Genomic DNA, 20,344 nt, shown 5'->3' with positions numbered 1-20,344 from the left:
GAGAGAAGAGTTCCAGCTGGTTTGTAGTACACAGACAGGAATCTTTATGCACTACTGCAATAGACATTTCTCTTTTTTTTTTCTGTCAAGTAAAGAAGTCAGATTTCCTCCGCTTCTCCGCAGGTCGAGCTTTTTTAACGGCCTTGCGTTTTCTTCCTTTCCCTGTGAGTCTCTGAAGTAACTCGTCACGAGTTTTATGCACTGTGTGGTCTACTCCTTTCTTGACGGCTTCTCGAAATGATGCTCCTTGCTGGACTTCCTCGGCTATATGTCTTCCAGTATCAAGGAGCTTTCTTCCAACGTATGGCGCTACCTTCTTGGTCAGTATGGGCAAGAAACCCCTCAATACGTCACCAAATATGCCTCCTCCAATCTGATAAAGCTCGGGAGCAGTATAGTGTGGTAGATGCTCTCGCTTTCCTGCACCAAAATGTGCTATGCAACATGGTGGGTTTGTTATATACATTTACGTAGGTGGATCGTCAACCCGACACGTCCAGAGCCAGAAATGAATGGAATGAAATCACCTATCTCGTTTGCCAACTCGATTTGAATGGTTGTCAATTCCTTCGCAGATACATATTTATAGTACAGGTTTGTGAATAAATAAGACATCACATCATTCCTACCCTGGACTCTGAACGGTATCGATCCAAGAAGTGGTGCTGTCACGTCACCCACAAATTCGTTCTCGATGACATCGCAGTATATGAAAATATAGTTTTGAGCAGGGAATAGACAAACGTCTCGTTCGGCGACTGCATAACTTGAGAAAGTTGTCCTCTTTCCGAAGCTCAACATCAAAGCCAAATAAGGATGAAAGGTCACATAGCCATCGTTCATGCGTTCCAGGTGACAAATTCTGTTGTATGGGTTACATACGAGGAGACGAGCATCTTGCGACAAATGAAGTTTTGTTCGATAGGCATGGTTAATGGAATTAACGAGGTCCTTCCCCGATTCGTAGTAGCCTTCTGGAACTTCATACTTTACCGTTCGTGAACGATAGGTAACTATGTTAATCGTTTCTTCCGTATCCACCTGGTATTTGAGTAGCTTCACGGGTGACCCTCTGTCCAACTCTCCACAGCCGATTATCTTTTCAGCCATGCCAAGCTTAGCGGCAAGAGTTGCGCTAATTTCCAAACCATAGTTCAGAGGAAGTTGAATCTCATAATGACCGCTATCACGCAAAATTCTTGTCTTATACTGCAAATGTTTTGCTAAAAATTGTCTCAAAGACAAGAGAGTGTTTTCATTAGCGTTGAACTTGACCTTCTCTGTTGCTTCAATCGTAGAACCAAGGAATGTCGTTTCCGATATACTATTGACTGTGTCAGTTACATTTTTAATCGCAAAAGGGATGTTGATTTCTGTTAAAGCGGCCTCCCACCTACCCTCCAACGTCTGTGGATGGGCTAGCTTTACTCGGAACTTGCTTATTGTGTTGTCGGGAAACACATCCAAAGATGCATTTGAGAGCAGGTTCACATAGAACTGGTCAACCATGTTTTTTTTCTCTTTTTCTGATGAAATTTCTACGCGTACGCTTAATTTATATCGCCAGAAAATGCGTTGACGTTGTCACAGCGAAACTAGCGTGCTGCGGTTTGAAACCGAAATTACAGTCGGTCAATAGCTTGAAACCAGAGGGCATCTGGCAACACCTAGGAATTCGAAACTGAAACCAGAACTACACGTGGAGCAACCAAGCTTGGCGTCCATTCATTTAAAACCGAAACCGAAACTACAGACGGCCAAAGCTTGAAAACTAGAGGGCGCTTGGTGGGAACCGAAACTACCTGGCGCTCTGACGCGGCAACCAAACTAGGTGACGGACTGACGTCAACCCGATCAGAAAAATACTATTAAATGTCATCAGATGTTATTGCCTGTTATTAAATGTCATTTGTGTGTTATTACATGTCATTTGCATGTTATTACATGTCATTGTGCGTTATTACATGTCATTGCGTGTTATTAAATGTCATTAAACGTGCATCCAGGTGCCCATCAAACACTATCGACACGTGAGTTCCCATTGTTTACCCGAGTTAACCGTTACCTTATCCTGGCGGCGCATGTTATTGAAACCTGGGAACCCATTGTTCACACTATCGATACATGATTTCCATTGTTTTCTGATATATCTTATCGTGCGTGTGCGTGTCGCATGTAACCTGAGCGGCCCATTGTTAACAAGTGCTATATCTATCACTACTGCAGATGCATCATTCAAAGCGTTTCTCTGCTATTCATCCGTGCAAGTTTATCGTTTTGATAGGTTGTTTTTTCAATTATTCTCTTTTGTGTACCTCTTGTTTGCTTTGGTGCATTTGTTTGGTTCTCTATTAGCTGCTGATTGTATTTCTCATTATTTCATTGCATGTACCTATTGTTTACGTGTGGATGGTGTGCCGTTCAAAGTGTTTCTCTGCTATTCATCCGTGCATGTTTCTCGTTTTGTTAGATTCTTTTTCAATTATTTTCCTGCATGTGTCTGTTGTTTACATGTTGGCTAGATGCGCCGTTTAGAGTGTTTCTCTGCTATTCATCCGTGCATGTTTCTCGTTTTGATAGATTGTTTTTCAATTATCTTCCTGCATGTGTCTGTTGTTTACACATTGGCAGATGCGCCGTTTAGAGTGTTTCTCTGCTATTCAGTGTTAATTGCGTGCGTGTTTCTCGTTTTGGTAGATTGTTCTTCAACTATTTATCCTTTGTGTACCTCTTGTTTACGTGTTGGATTTTGGCTCTCTGTTAGCTGTTGATGTTGTTTCAATAATATTTTCCTGTCTGTTGTTTACACTTTGACAGATGCGCCGTTTAGAGTGTTTCTCTGCTATTCAGCGTTAGCTCTGTGCTGTATTAAATTATTCATCATGTGCCGTTCAAAGTGTTTCTCTGCTATTCATCCGTGCATGTTTATCGTTTTGATAGATTCTTTTTCAATTATTTTCCTGCATGTGTCTGTTGTTTACACGTTGGATTGTGCATTGTTTTGGCTCTCTATTAATGCTAGCTGTTGATCGTTTTGTTTCTCATTATTTCCTTATGTCTATGCTGTTTACTTAATACGAAATTGATTAACTAAAAGTTGTGTAATGTTGGAATGATCAACTTATCTTCCCTATTGCGCTCGAAAATGTTCATAACTGTCACAAAACAGGCGTACGCCTCCCGTCTTCGACAAATCAGGGCAGATATTTTTAGAGCTGGTTGTTGGCTAGGAGCGTGCTATGCGGTGAAGTTCATTTTTTAATATATTTTCTGTGTTGGATTGATAAAACAAAGTAGTGTCTCTTAGAATGAAAATTGTATGGGGTTCGACTAGATTAAATCACGAGGATGATTTTATGATAGTTAAAATGATAGATTATGCTCCTCCTCTGTTGTTCTGATTAACCAATGTAGTGTTATAGATTTTATTTCCTCTTGTGTTCTTGTCATTCGTGTCCCATGGTCTTCCAGGTTCTCTGCTGTTCACAATTCACTACATACATCTATCGGATTAAAGCTCCATTATGGTGGTCACGTATAATAATGTTAGACTTTTTATAATAAAACTTTTAATTTTGATTGTAATCATACTGATTAAAAATATCTTCATTGATTAAATGTGTCATAATGGAATATTAGTTGTTGTCCACAATTAACTACATACATCTGTCGGAACGCTGTAATTAAAACTCCGCTAAGGTGGCCATGCTAGACTTTTTATAAAAAAAACTTTTAATTTTGTTTGTAATCATATTGATTAAAAATATCTTCTTTGATTAAATGTTCTACCCCTTCAGTGCTATTGCATCATACCTGTAATACGTATATTCTTTATTACGTGTATTGTGTTTCTTCTGCTTCATGCTTTTGGCTGGGTTTTTCCCCTTCACGCAGAGTCATAACATAATTCCTGACACTGATGACTTTAATAAATATATTTTCACTTGTACTTTTGTGTATGGCCATCCTTTGCATGTGAACTGCCTACTGCACACCTGTTGTAGCGGGAAAATGTTGCGATTGAAGTCGACACAGATTGAAAAATGATGAAAGAATTCGGCCCCTGCTGAAAAATGTGAGCGTGTAAGCGCGCACGCAGCCCTCCGGCCACGCTCCGCCCACTGGTAAGAGCCTAGAGTCACTGTACCGTTGGAAGAGTACCGCAACCGCTCCGCGTCGTCTGCTCCGGCAGCCATATTGCTTCCAAGACGCCGCGGATCGCGTGTTAGGATAGCTGTAGTCAGTATTACATCGCGTTGATTTCGCGACTGTGCACCAAAAATTTTGTGACTTCCTGTGGTGGGACTCGGCTAATACTTAATGAAACAGGGCACAAGCGTCACTACAGTATAGTTTGTTGTATTCTGTAGCTAACAGACGAATTATGTTGGCGCGTGTTCGCCTCTAAAAGGCATCGTCGAGTCTCGTTTGCGCTCTATAGATCAGTTTTTTTTTCTTTTAGTTCACTTGTTTTGTGGACATAAAACTATAGTGCTCGTGTGTGCAGCTTCAGGTCGACATAAATAACCTACACCAGTTTTATTCTCATCTCTTCGCAATTACATTTCTATTTCACACGCTCAATGGCTATGTGAATGCCAACTTTTTTCCACGCGCATGTAAAGTGCTGTGGATTGTTCTTCCAATCCCCCGATCCAACGCAAGCAGTTGATCTTCCATGAGGAGTAGACCGTGAGCTTCAAGTCACTACATTCCGTCTCAGCCTTTGCTCGTTTCTACGACCTCGTCGACGGGACCATCACATGACTTGTCTGCAGGTTTTTCCTGTGCATATTCCTCGATGCTCTGGTCACAGAAATTTGTGACAGTGTTGGCTTCCTCTGCAAAGTTGATTCACTTACAATTACAGCTCAATATTTAGGAATAGTTTTCACAACTTTCAATATTTAGGAATAGTTTTCATAACTTTCAATATTTAGGAATAGTTTTCATAAGTTTCAATAATTTTCATAGTGGATATCTACATATATTTCGACGCATTACCATCCTCCACTGCCCCTTGATCTTACACTAGGTTGTCATCAACTTCAGTGTGCAAGTGTTTTGGTGACTCCTCGGAGAACTCTGCGTGCGAAGAACGGAGGATAGGAGCCTTCCTCAGCCTCGTAGGTGTCCGGTATGCAAAACTGCTTGGGACTGCCGTCCACTTCAACTTCTTTCGAATCTCCTTGTCCTCGAAGTCGTCGCGTGTGAAGTGGTCCTGATAGTGGCGTTTTGTTAGCGCCGCAGGAAAAGGAACGCAATGGCAAGATCCAACAAGCACTACTTTGATACGCCCGGCTGTTCTTCGCATAGTTGAACTGTTATTCAATACTGTGTGCAAAGGTTCTGCAATGAAAAATAAACACGCCACGAAATTTACCTCGCTCAAGCGTGTGTTATTCGTAGGCGCGAAGTTCTTCCGGCAGGATCTGTGCTGATCTACCCGTCTCGTCACTTTTGCCCATCGGAATGCAGAAAAATGCTTTGCCTGACTCTGTCCCGTTGCAGCACAACATCCATACATGGTTGTTCGTAGTTCCTCAGCTCTCTGAGATCCATTTCACGTACAAAAAAAGAAGAGCGGCGCACGAACGTACGCGCACATGCGTCCCAGCCATTGCGTTCCCCGTAGACCCGGCGGGAGGTTGGAAGCAAAGAGGAGGAAAACGCACCACGTGACGCGCCTCGGCGAATGAGCAAGGCGGCGGCACGGGGAAAACGAATGCGATACTCTTCCCCCGGGTACAGTGACTCTATAAGAGCCTCCACCCGAGCGCCGCCTGCCGCGCGCGGGGAAAAATACGTGAACGACGGTGTCGCTGCCCTGGTGGCCATGTCGTAGTTTCTCATTGTCGTAGTTTCTCAACCGAATAGTACTACTCACTGCGGGTTTGCAGTAGCTCCTCTTCGCAGTGTTTAGCTGAGCTTGTATTTGATAGAAGTACTAGTGTGATTCTGGAAGATATAAGCTGCCGTCTTTCGATATTTTTACGCCAATGGAATGGTTGCCAGCGTTTCTGCGATGGTCATGTAATTCTGTGCGGTTGCAGGGCATCCTATTTCGAGGATTCCGTCGTTGTCGATAAGGCGGTCAGGAGTGGTGCATACGTAGGGTAAATCAGGGTCCACGAAAAGGCCACATTTTTTCACTTCAACGTTCGGGTATCTCGCTTGGAATGCTGATGCTGCATCTTCCTCGTGGTCGATGCCGTACTGACAATCTTTGCTGCATAACGACTTGGGATACATTATGGTCTTCACTAAAGAAGAGTGCTTGAATGTTTTTCTACGTGGGCGACATATCCTATGTATTGAGGTTGATGGTATCCTCATCTTTCTGTGTGAGTGCCATAGGTCAGATTTGTTCTGTTCTAGTGTAGACTTCTGCAGACTGTCAGTCTCCTGGCTGGTCAACTGTATGCCACGCACAAAGTCCTTAGCTTTCTCAATAAAAATTGTCCTGTCCAGATCTGGTCTTTGAGACTGTCCTCCATAGGCCTTGTCTTCAACGGTACTTGCGAATGTGGGTGTTCTCGACCTTGGAGCCTTGTGGAACCGCAACGCTCTTTTGTCTTCGTTCTTTACGCTTTTGTTTTGATGTTATTAGTTTCTTCAGAGCGGATGATGGACTTTTCTCGACGAACTTGCGTAGATAGAAGTCGTGCCACCTTGCACCTCTCATGTTGTATGCAAGTGCTGCGAAGCGACATCTGTTACCGTAACTTTTAGCCTTTGCATAGTCAACGCTTTTGCCACCGACAGTGCGCGCCAACATGCTCATGTAGGTCTCAGCGGCATTACTTGTTGCGTCGAGGAGCAGCATATGGGATCTGTCTGCGGGTACGTCTATTGATTTCTGGATTTCAGTCATCATGTTGGATCTCAGAAGAAGATGTTCCGTTCTGCTTTCAAGTTCCACAGCATCGCCTCTCTTGACTAAGCAGTGCTCGCTTGGACAGCCGCTTTGAATACCAAATACGCGGTATGGGCCGTTCTTCAGTTGATGGCGCAGGCTACTGACCGTAGCAGGCGATATACTCCAGTGTTCTCCTGTGCATGCCGTCTTATTGCGGATCTGGCAAGACCTTTTAGGGCTTTGATGTTAGCGGTAGACAATAGCTTCCTGGCGTCTTTGCCCTCAGCTGTGGCGAATGTTTTAGTATCCTTTGCTAGGTTATACAGCCGTTTGGTATACTTTTTTACCATGTGATTGACGCAGTCTACCTTTCTCACTGAACGGCCGTAAGGAACCTGTTCCTGGACTGCAACGAAAAGCCTGCTATCTCCGTCTCCAATCAATGTAGTGTACCTAAGGCCGTACATTTCTTCACTTTCTTTGAATCCCGGTACAATAATGTCTCGCTCCATGGACGTTGAAGACGATTTCCAGTTGCAAGGACAGGAGTGTGGTAGAGGCTCCTTATGCTCCGACTCAGCGCGTCGACAAGTTGTGCAGAACCTGTTGCGTACTCCGATGTAGAGAATCAACAATGACTGGGATGTTCCAAAAGCCGTCGGGATCGGGACACTCCTTCCGTTGTTTGGCAAGCTCAACCTCTTCGGCCGCCGCTCTCTTCATGGAGTCTAATGTCGCTGATTGAAGGTTTCCCCAACTTTGTTCTCGCATTTCTGGTAGAGCTTACGCGACAGGAATGGGAGGCCGACTAATGCTGTTAGTTCTTGAGCCACCATCCACCACGTGTAACCGCTCCCGATGGAAAGTCATCCTCTAACAAAATCAAGATTTATGCTGTCGTTTGTGGCGGTCACTTTTTCCATCCACACGAAGTGAGTGAAACTGCACAGAGGTGACTTGGAACAACGATACTCCAGAGTGGCGATAAGTTCAACCCTGACTTCTTTGTACAACTCTATATCACAACAATATAGGCAGTTTTGCAGGTGGTTCAAGCCAAAAAAAGAAAGAAAGAAGAACAAACGATTAGTATTAGTTAATAATATAAAAATATGTATGGAGTAGAAGAGGTCACCCTGTACATTGTTCGAAAATGCATTGTTGAAAGCAGAAGCTGTCCGCGGGAACAGATACAAATCTGCAGGCGCGTGTTGTTTTTTCATTCTGACCTTTATGGTTACCCGTGATGGCCACTAACTACTTCTACAGTAGTTTAACTATAACTACTAACTACTTCGTGATGGAGTAGTTTAAAGGGACTATGAAATTTCCCGAACCCCCATACTTTTTTTCGATGGAAACTGTTCTTCCCGCAGAGAAACTAATATGCCACAAATTTTTCCGGACGAAATCGCTCCACTCTGCGAGGAGCGCGCGCTGGAAATGTCTCTTCCGCGTTCCTCCTCTCCCGCGCATATTTCCCTGCCGATGGTGTAACTGTACGGACCGCTCTTCGGTTCCCCGTTACGTCACCGGTGTTGCACAATGGCAAGTAATGCCGCGAGCTCGCGCTGTGGCTGCCGCCACTGCCGAAATCTGGCGATCGCGCGAAAGCTGCTGTCATGGAGATTTCCACTCCCGATGAACGCATACGCGGGATCCTACGGCGCATGCTCCTGGCGGGATTCCTCGGCTCGGCAACACGTCACGATGACGTGTTGCTGAGCCGGCCGTGGTCGCGTCAAGTTACCCGTTGTGTCTCCGCTCGGCAGCTCGTCACGGCGCGGCGCCAGCTGTCCTCCCTTCGCCGCTCCGTTTAAATTCGCTCCCGAGAAATCCGCTCGCGCGACGAAAGTAAAATTTCGGCTCTAGACTCAGAAAAATGTCTTCTTTCGAATGAAACGAAGAAAAAAACGTTTCATAGTCCCTTTAACTAGTAGTTCAACTACTTTTCAGGGGAGTAGTTAAAACTACTTCTTTAACTACTGCAATGTAGTTTAACTACACCTATAACTACTTAACGCTATCCATCAACACCAATCCCTTGTAGTGTTCTTGGACACCTAAATATGAATCACAAGCAATGAAAAACTTTGGCTCAAGCCACTGCTACGATCGTCAAATACAAAGCTTGCGGCGGGAATCTTTCTGCGCCTACGCGATATACTAAGTTGCATAATTATTTCACAGCAAATGAGGCTTCACTGGACAACAGTGTTGCGGATTTAAATCCCGGGATTTGATATAAATCCATCAAAGGGCTCGTGGATTTGATTTGGAATTTTGTTTACGAGGAAAATATGGCGACGATTTGGATTTAATCACAATTTTGGCAGATGATTTGGATTTGAACTGAATCACGTTTTTTTCGACGGAATTGGATGTGTATTTGATCAAGCTCCTGAAGGAAAATGGTTGGATTTTGACTGCTGCGAAATTTGACGTTGACGGGCGGGCATATTCTTTGTCAGTCGTATCTGAGGCCGTCTCTGTAATTACGTTTTTACAAGATATTTGGCTGAATTGCATTTCACATATGTTTACACATGATGCAATGCAACTCTTAATGATGAGAAGGTCTACAAAATGTTTGGATTTGAGATGGCTTGCCTTGCATCCCGCCATCTCGGTTCCCAATGTCCCGCCAAAAGTTATGTTTCGTTTAAAAAGATATCCCATGATTTTTTGATTGCGTGAAGCAGTCTACGGACACTGTTTGTAGACTGCTTCAAGTTTAAGAGCTGGTTTGTCTGTCAGACAGACCACCTCTAAGGCCTATAGCCATCTCCCCTTCCGAGCACTAAAGGTACGTCATGCAATACTCTCACACATAATCACATGGGTAGTTCGATATCTAATTCACAACGGTATCACAGCTTTCTATAATTTCTTAGAAATGGAACGCATTGGAGAAAGCACACCACTGGTGCACTGAGCTCAGGCAATTTACGTTCGAGAAAAGGACTACCATACACGTATTTTGTCTGTTTTATTGGTTCTGAACTGCGACTGATGTCGCGTTCTGGTGTCCCAGAGATTGCTAAAATAAGTCTCGAAATGTCCACCTGAGAATCAGTCGCATGAGGTCATTGTGTCCAGGAACAGGAATGTGAACGTTGTTCGCTTTTTTTCATAGTGGTTTGCTTATGGTCAACTTGGTGCCACCGCAGAACTCGTACCGCAAGAACGAACGACGGAATAGTCCTCTATTTAAGCGAGTGTACAGTAAAGGATGATGCTGTTTCCCCTCTCTGCTATTGGATGTCCGCAGTGGCCCGCTACCGCTGCTTTCGGAAGTAGCGAAACATGTATTTGCAAGTCCTGGAGCAGTTGAACGAGTGCTCTCTGCAGCCAGCCTGATCAAGACCACGAAAAGAAACAAGCTGCAGCCAGCTACATTGGAGCAGCTGGTCTTTCTAAACAAGAACCTGAGAGAATAAGACTGCTTACGCGTGTTGGGCGGATGTACTATTGAGTTTGTTATAACACAACTGCGGTGTGCAGCACGTAGCCGTCACATTTAATCATATGTGTCGAGTAAGCGTATTTGACAAATATGTTACTCCGATATCCACGTGAAAATAAAATGTCAGTGTCAACCTTGGCATCGCTATGTTGTCTGTTCATACTCTTCGCTGCAGGTGAGATTTATAGGTGTTTATATCATGTCACGGGTCTTATCCAGCGAATGCATGCAGTAATTGTACGACCTTGTACACATGGTCAGCTGCATGCTACAGTTATTTCGGGAACTTTAGCCCCCGGATTCGTAGACGTATTTGATGAATCCTGATTTAAAACCGGATTTGATTTAGCACACCAAAAACAAATCCGGATTTAAAATGATTTGATTTGTCGCCTCAAGTTTAAATCCGGACTTGATTTGGATTTGATTTGCGGTGTTCCGAAAAACATGGATTTGATTTAAATTCGATTTGACTCGTTAAATCTGCAACACTGCTGGACAAGCATTAAAAGTGAAGATTTAGTACACATGCACTACACAGTTGCTCTGCACCTCCGTTCTCATCAAACAAGCAGCTCAAGGTAAAAGTCGGAACTACAATCGTGCCGTAAAGCTTGCGGCAAAATCGGAAGTAGTTTGCGCCTTCAGTAACGTAACTACTGTAGTTAACTACTCGAAATAGTAGTTTAACTACTAGTTGCCACTACATTTCTGCAAGAAGTTGATAACTACTTTTTAACTACAATCTGGTAGTTTAACTAGTAGTTTAACTACATGTAGTTAACTACTGGCCATCACTGATGGTTACATATGCGAAGTGGGCTTATTTTTTCAACCTCTTCAACCTCCTCATATCAATCATTGATGCCTTTCATTAGTGCGAAAACAGTACGGGAGAACAAGATTACTTCGTGTTCAACCATTTTCCAGTGCACTTGAAAACGTTCACATATTCCGTGAACTTCCCATTCCATCGTCATTCCATTATTACGTATATGCGTGAGTGTATGTGTCGAGCAGAAGACTGCTTCGTTTAATCATGTTATTTTTTCTTTATTTGTTTTGTGTTCCACTATTCTTAAACAGGCACGCACACTCAAAATGAGGTGAGGCGCATGGCACGTGCAATCATAGGGATAGTGCGTCGCTGTGCAGCATGTACCGTGTCTCCAGCCATAGTCAGAATGCAGTGGTTGTTTGGTTCCCCAAATTCGCTATCTCCAACGCGTGGGCAGTAGAAGAGAAAGCCGGATACCAACACAGACAGGAGACATGACCAGCCACTATGTCCCTTCCTACCTTTATCGTTGCTCATAAAGCCATATAGGTGTTATTCTAACTGGGACTGCAGCAGACAGGTACAGAATACTGTGCTTTCTCTGTAATACGCCACGCATAGCTGCTTGATAGATTTGTATCGCCTAATCCGCATGCTCTAAGTGTGCACAATGTTATCACCCAAATTGCGAAGAACGAAAAATCAGACAAAAGTTGGTCGCTCGGTTTTGCTCAGTTCCGTCTCCCTAATCAGCGTCCCTCATTATGTAAGCAAGTCCAAATGGATTATCACTTCAAGCCGTTCGCGAAACGGTCAGCAAAGCTCCCAAGCAGCACAATGTACTGAAAGTCGAGTGCAATAGGGGTGGACGGGTAGGTGTAAGGCCTTGAACAGACTAGTGACACTAAAGGACACTGATAAGGCACATACCGTCCACCCCTATTGCACTCGACTTTCAGTACATTGTGCTGCTTGGGCTGCGACGCGATGACAAACCAGCCGAGACGATCGGAGAAGTTGAGCCATACACGCCACACCGCTAACACGCGCCGCCACTAAAAACAATAAAAGCATCGACAAATGTAGGTGCAAATGATACGTGAATCATTGCTCAAGGTCAGGCTGCAGCCCGCTTGCTCTCGACGGCTCCGCGCGTACGAGGAGGAAACCGTCACTTCCATAGAGGAGAGCAAGGAGGGTGAAAAAAAAAAAGCGAAGCATAAAAAAAATAGCTTTTTAGACACCGATTGATTTTTTTATCTACAGCCTTACATCTCAAGCCTAGGGGATCCCTAATATTGTTCAGTTACTGGTCGTGTGTTCGAAAGAACGATTCTCAAAGGTCCACCAAGGCTATTGCATTTTGTTGAAGCAGCGGTATGCGTATATTCCCTCTCTCTTGATACTGTCAGCATTTCATTCCACTCTCTAAAAATCAGAATTTTTCCCGAATCATTCAAGCTCCAGAGTTTCAAGTCTGCAAACAGCCGCAACAACACATGCGTGATGATGATGACTGAGGAAATTCCCCACTACAATATTGGACCACTACCTCATGGCTCACGGGGGGTTATGAGATCTGTAATGATGATCATGATGAGAATGTGATGCGCAGAGCAGAAACTTGAGTTACGAGCCCAGTGTTGATGTAACACGCTGGACGCGTCCACGACGTGATGGCCGACGAAAACAAAGTCCGCAAACTTGGACTGCATATTGCAGAAAACGAAAAGGCGCCAGTGAAACGAGAAAAGTTTCGGTGCAATAGCGGCGTCAGGAGAGTTTCTCGTCCGTGCGTCTCACAGACGCAACACGGATCCCATTGAAACATATGGAATTGAGAGGAGCAGTTGTGTGAACAGCCCCGTACACAAAAATATGCCCATGTTCGGCCCATGAAAACTTGTGTGAAACCAGCCTCGTTGCCACGTTCCCTCCGAGCGAACGTTTCGGAAAGACCACCGCGCGGGAGACAGAAGACAATTTCCTCCAAAGCCACTGCGATCTGCGACGCATGCGCAATAGGGATGCTCCGCCCTTAGCGCAGAGGGGAAAAAGATATGAAGAAAACAATTTCGCGGCGGTGCTGCCATCCCTCGAGGGTAGCGCGCAAACAAGGAACGGGGAGGACCGCCTGAAGCTACAGTTCGCCATATATAGCTGGACGGTCGCAATATTATTCCCAGGCACTCATGTTTTCATCCTGTCGAGTTGTAAAATCCGCAGGAAAAAATTAAAATTTCGTTCACCGACAAGCGCTCGCCGATCAGCCGTACCGACGGCGGCGGCGCGCCAATTTCGGGACTTCTCGGCGGCGACGAGCAAAAATTGCCTGGCGGCGGCGGCGCGAAAAAACACTAGTCAAGAACAGCACAAAACAACAACGAACTGTCATCGGCATCAACAAAAACAAATTCTACTTCGCGAGAGGGCTGCAATGGCTTTTTCGCGGTGGAACACAGGTGCGAAGAGGCCCTCGGCGTGCCGGCTTGGAGATGGCGTCGGCGTGTGGAAAATTACCGGCGGCGGCGCGTATGTCAACTGCAGTGGAGGTTGAGCCAATTAACGTTGTTGCGTTTGAGAGACCTGCACCTGGTGCTGCGTCTGTTGATATCTGTGGCTGTTGATATCGTCTTTGCATCGATAGTGCATTAAGGGCTATGCAAATGGCTAAATGAACCAAAATTTCGTCATGACTATTTTAACGCATTTGCTCGTTTAAACATTTTTTTAGAAGTTGTGTGGCTTTGAATAATGAATAGCTTCGATTTTGCTCCCTCACATTTCCCCGGAAACTCAACATAAGTAAACAATCTAAGGTAATAGAGAGTTTTAGAGAATACTAGACTGCCCCAGTCTCCGTTGCCGTCGACGACTTACGATAGGGATACGGAGACACATCAGAGTGTTTTAGGACAAGACCTCCTAGGACTCCCTTTGATGCGCTAGTCAGACGGCAAGCGTTAGGCCGTTAGCGGAACGGCGGGAACTTCACTTGTTCACCAACCATCATTTGGAATCATATCGTTCTCTGCCCTGATTTGGTCAAAACGGGAGCCGTACGCCTTTTGTTTTCTTTTACCTTGTTGCGGCAATTATGAACCGCATGATTGTCACAAAAAAGGTGTACGCCTCGCATTTTCAACAAATCAGGGCAGATAACGATGTGATTGGAAATTATGATTGCATTACGGGTGAAGGAGGCGCCGTTTCGCTAACAGACTTAGGTTTGCCGTCCAACTGGGGTATTACAATACCATTACCGTCGTGCTCCCTGATGTCAATGCGATAAAATTCAGTGTCACGTGCGCCTCTGACAACTGCTTCCTGCATGGTGCAGTGCTGATGACTTGTCAAGTTTTATATTTTGTTAGCCTTTGACGATGGCCCGTTATGGCGTACTTGATGATCCATATACCCCTTCTTGTATATATTCCTCAATATTCCTTCTTAGCCACCTCGAATGGGAAGATCTAGAAGATGCCCTGCTGGCAGAGGAGTTTTCTCTATAAAGCACAGGCCGACGACGATCAATGTACGGGAGATTAGCGTTGCGAGACACACTTTACGGCTTCCGTGATACCTGTCCTCCGCTTCGGGTCCTCGTACGGATTGCCATTAAGCACTTCACGCAGGTCGAATGTGACTTCGTCCACCGTGAAGCGCTTTCCTGAAAGAGAGGTACCCGAAACAGTCGCACGTACGAAAGCGGCCATCTTGCATTCACGAAGACGGATTCGGAAAGGGGCTCCATTTCAGGTAGAGGGACTAGTTGGTTCGTAGAACGTATCAATCTCCGACTTAGTGGGGCGCTCTGCGACTGGTTGACCGCGATACGTAGTCGGAACCGGAGAGTCCTTACGATTCTCTAAAACTCTCAACTATTCATCTGTAGTTCCATACCCTCGTCGACAGTATGTCTGGCTGGTCATATACGACCTGCAAAAACGGAATTTGTGCCGCTGCGAAAGTTGGTTGTGCCTAGCTTTTCATCTTTTTCTTTTTTCTTTTTGCTAGCCAACTCAACCGTCAGCGCACTTGTCTCAAAGATTTAATAAATATTTTGCCCATGCACTGCTTGGTAAGACGAGAGTAGTGGCCTTCTCGATCCATATTCGATTTCGAACTTTGAACAATCTGGCTTTTTGAATACTTTGTCAAAACTCACGTTGTTCACGGAGTGGTTCTTATTTCTTCTTTCTTTTTTCCTGGCGGCAGCCGAAGAGGTCTGCTGTCAGAAAATGACCCGCGTAAATACACGGTTAGCACGAAACAGGGTGGTACGTAGCAGTTGAACGCTCTCGTTTAGATCAGTGGTTGTCAGCCGGGGTTCCGCGAGCCTTCTCCCGACGTTCTGCGAAGTGCCGAGAATGAAAGCACTCTCCATAGCTATGCCACTACATTCCAGTGTTTAAAATTCGATATTTCAAAATCCACAATAACAAAATCCCAAGTTATAATTTGAAAACCTATATCTGCGAGTCATGCGAGTCATGAGAATGACCGTGTTTCTAAATAGGGTATTAGTGAGCAATGTGTTAGCTTCGCGTGTTTTCTATGTCGGTCGAACGGCTAGGCTTAACACGGCTGATGCGCTGTAGGAACACAAAGTGAGGCGACGTTGGGTAACGTACGGTTAGGTATGCTGGGCTAGAAAGACTCTTGTACCGTTCGCCGGTTGTCATATGTACCGGCCAATGTTCCTGCCGAGAGATGGCGCCAAGCGTATCTCGGCTCTATGCGATATATTCGCCTCTTTCGGCTGATTTCAGTGCTACTCATCACGTGATTTCTCACCTACCGTTAACCCATGAACGTGCCTTTTCTTTGCTCTGCATGCAAAATCCCCTTGAGTGTCCCCTGAAGCAGCAAACGAATGGTACACCTATGTATAAGTCCTGATATTCGTCGGCATGTTTCAACCAGCCCTCGCACGTGTTCGAGCAGCCGGTAATGGGGAACTGTGATAGAAATGTTCAAGTAGGGGTTGCGCTATGAGCGTGTGATATATGTTATTTGCAGCTAACCAACGGAAGCGACAGAATTGCTCATTACAGTCTGTATATGAGCAGTCTGTCGAAGGAAGACATCAGGAAGACAAAAAGGACGACACGAAGATATAACGATTTATTTATTTGTTTAAGGATATTGCAGTTCCCAGAAGGGACCCTGGAAGGAGTAGGGAAGGTACATTAATTATAATATGTACAAATACTACACTACTATAATGGCGACAATTAAAAAGAAGCTCGCAAATGAGTCGCGGTAAAGGGGCCCCAAGTTACGTTTGCGTACGTGACGATCAGTAACACGAGTGTTCTATATACCGATGTTCAACATCATTTGAAATTTGTAATACCACTCGTTTATATGTTCGAAACTGCTTTGTAAAGGTCTGCAATATGAGACGAGCCAGTTGAGCCAGGTGAGCTATAAGCAAAGCACACCGAAAAGAAAAAAAGAAGACCGGCATAATGAGGACATGCGTGTAGATATCCCTGTTTTTCGTAATATATCGCGCGACATATTATGCAGTCATTAGCGAATCAACATACTTTACAATGAATGTTATTTAGCATGTCATTAATGTTATTTAGCAGCATACAAACAAGAAACAGCAAAAGTCTCAAGATTGACTCCTGTGGTATACACCAGATACAGTGCCCAGTCTTCGCAGGATGACCTAAAAGAATTACAGAGGGACATCTAAAAAAAATCAGATTAAGGGGTCTGATGAAAGTGTATGTGCCATTTTACCGCATAGCGTGAAAGGTTTTGATGTGCGCAATTTCTTTCCCAGAAAAAAACTAATATAAACATGGTTCCGCGCGTTCACCCTTAACTCGCAACTCTGAGTATCACGAGGAGGGGATGTATCACGGGGCGACTCCGATGAGGTTGCCGGGGCAGCTCGTTCGATCACACAGAGAGTCCCGGAGCCAAGACATGATGTTGGTATTAGGTGTCAGATATCTATAGGGTACGATAACGGTCAAATGCCTTGGAGAGATGCACAAAGCAAATTGTCAATTTGCATGTTATTACCTAAAGCTAATGACAAGTCACGGATGAAATCAGACAGGGCCGTCTGCGGAAAATTTCCAAAACAAAAGATACATCTATGGTATCATTAAGTTCTACAACCAACTGAGATCTTCCATTGAAGACTTATTTTACGTAAATTGAGCAATTCCGTTTCTAACTTATGTGGTTTGAAAAATTATTGATGAATAAAATTAAGGCAGGAGGGTGTTGCGCCTCCTTAATGTATTGCGTTCAAAGTGTTACGACTACAATTTTCGTAGACGTGTTAGTCACCCAAATAGTATTACTGACATCAAACGCGTTACTCAGACTAGACTTCAATTACGTATACTTTGCAGCTGTAACACGCGTCATGTTTGACATGCTCATTAATACACTGCCACACAGTAAACGTTTTTACACTTTTTTGGTGTAAATGGCTTGTCCCATGGCGCACACCTTTTTGGTGTTGTCTTTACACTCAAATGATGGGTGTTTTCTAATACACCCTTTAGTTATGTGTATTCCTAATAAAACACTGTTATAATGGGCGTTTAAAAACAAAAACACCCTTAAAAGGGGAGTATTCTATTGAAAACACCTTTTATTATGGAATTATTTGCTAGCAAATATTCCCTCGCAAATAGTGTACTAGAAGCTTCCGCGGCAGCATGCCGAGACCAGTGGCCGAGACATACAATTCGAAGTTCTTGCTTCTACGGCAAGCAGCACCGTGAACACGGCAGACTTCCAGCCGTGGTTCCAACGTAGAACCTAAACCGGAGCGCAATGCGTCGCAGGCACGCCTCGTTAGCTTGGTAACACTGTGGGACCAACGTGAGTGCCGAGGCTTGAAGAGACCTCGGGCACCCACAGTAGCGTATACTGGATTGTCGGATGGATCATATACTGAAATACAATTTGTTGGGGCACGTTCGTTACATGTGGTGGGGCGGGAAACGTTCGTAACGGTGACGGGAATACGTTTTTGCAACTAACACCCACGCTTGCAACGAGTCAAAGATATAAGCTAAATTTTTAACATACCTCCCTGCCAAATACTGTGTTTTTAACACAGGCTATCGTGTATAATGTGATTACTTGCTGAGCGGAGCTGTGAAAACAGCATAATTTTTCTCTGACGAAATACAACACCATTTTTAACACCATATTCCCAATCCAAATGGGGTGGAAAAAAGGTGTATTAGACGGTAAACACCTGTTTCAACTCCCCACTTTACACCCTTAATGATCGACATTGGATAAAACGTGGTGTATGTCGATATTACATCTTTAGTAATGCTCTTCTTGCACCCTTTGCGGAATAGAAAAGGGTGTTTTTATAAGAATACACCTTTTTTGAGCAAATAAAGGTGTAAAATGATTTACTGTGCACACCTGGTTCAAGATTACAGCCGCGCTGGTAATTGTTCGCTTACAGAGCACATTATTAGTAAGTAATGCAGACATAGAGAAACACAGGTGAAAGCACTCATTTCGGTCATTTGGCTGACAATTATAGCTATAAATGCTCCGTCCTCTTCAGTGTAAAATGCATTGTACATAGTTGCATTTGTCCATTATACGTAGTTGCATTGTCCATTTGACTACATGGGTCTTGTGAGGTAGCAACAGTAAGACAGATTCTGGGGCACATTATAGACATGCACTTTTGCAAAACATATGCCGCGTTGTACAACGTAGCTGCATAACTAACTAAAATTGCTTAAACTAAAGCAGTCATCTTAACATAAATGTCAACAAACATTCTACACGTAAAAAGAATTACCGGGAGGCAAAACTAACTGACAGGAAACGTTGGAAACCGTAGAAAGTTGTCCAGATGGAACGAGCATGCTGTGACATCAGGACTCGAATGCGTGTTGCTTCTAATGTCCACCTCTGCTTTGATCACTTTCAGTATAAGGGTAGCTTTTTGAGCTGCAGCTATATGTGCGCTCCTGCGAAATCCACTTCATGCTACGAAGTTGAGAAAGCAGAATCGTCTTGTTTGGTAAGTTAATGTTGTATATCGTGTTATTTGTACAAATGGCACGTGAGGATTGTATTTCTGACGCCTACGACGTAACCTGCATTCCTCTTAAGAAAGTACCTATTAAGCACAAAGCCGTCAACGCTGTCTGATGGGGGACCATGAGAGGAACAGAAAAAAAAAATACGGGGGGGGGGGGGAGGTGAGCCGTGACACGCTCGGACTGGATACCGCAGAGCTCCTTCGTCTGCACTTGTACTGACGCACTGTTTGAGAAACTAGAGAGGACTGGGAAAGCGTACTGCCCTTTTACAGCGGTAATTGTTAACGGGAAGGTCACGGGGAATCGTTGTGGCTGTATCACAAAACCCGCGTTTCCGTTTTCGGTTTCGGGGATGCAAAACCAGTTAAAATAGTCTAAAGCTAATAAAAGCAGTTTTGACATACTCGGGGATAGATACATGGACCCGGAAAGTGTCGCGATTCTTCAGCTTTTTGTTGTCCCGCTTTTCTCACGTTTTTAGTAATATTTTTGTGCCGCTAATCCCGGCTCTACACATCACCATTCGTCTCACAGATGAGTACTCGTCACTCTAAAGTGGCTGTGCATATATCAGCAATAAAAGTGTCATCAGACACACACAACAGCTACCAATGATTTTTTTTAGTTCGGGTTCAGTTTTGTGGAAGCTTACATTTGTTAAGCCTCACCAGTTGTATCAAAATCTCATGATCATCAGTGTTACCCTTGGTAAAGCATCTTAAGCCATTGGAAAGTCACTGCTCGAACACAGACACAAGCACAAACTAAACACAAGCTTCAAAGTGCCTAAGAACACGAAAGATGGAAACATTAGCAGTCGTCAGGAAACCCAGACAGCGAGAGGAAACACGTACCCAACAATAACCAACATCACCACTCCAACAAAGCACCGCATAGGACGAAGCTTGTTCATTTCAGCCCTGGAGTTCAGTGGTTAGAATTTACCAGCTCGCGTGGCGTTGTGGTCAAGGATGGCCTTCCACAAAGAGACTGGGACGTGATGCGGATTTGAATCTTGGCACCATCTGTGGTGGGTGAGATTTTCCCCGGGTTTTTGCTGGGCCTTCGGGCAGACTTTCCAGAAGAATTTCGGCATCGCTCCCCCCGTATGTACCCTGCTGATAACCACAGTTTATTCGCGGCGCCAAACAGATTCAACAAAAAGCTTCTGAGCGTATTCC

Source organism: Ornithodoros turicata, chromosome 2, assembly GCF_037126465.1.
Source record: "Ornithodoros turicata isolate Travis chromosome 2, ASM3712646v1, whole genome shotgun sequence".
NCBI lineage: Eukaryota > Metazoa > Arthropoda > Arachnida > Ixodida > Argasidae > Ornithodoros > Ornithodoros turicata.
Note: the sequence above shows the minus strand (reverse complement) of the source record.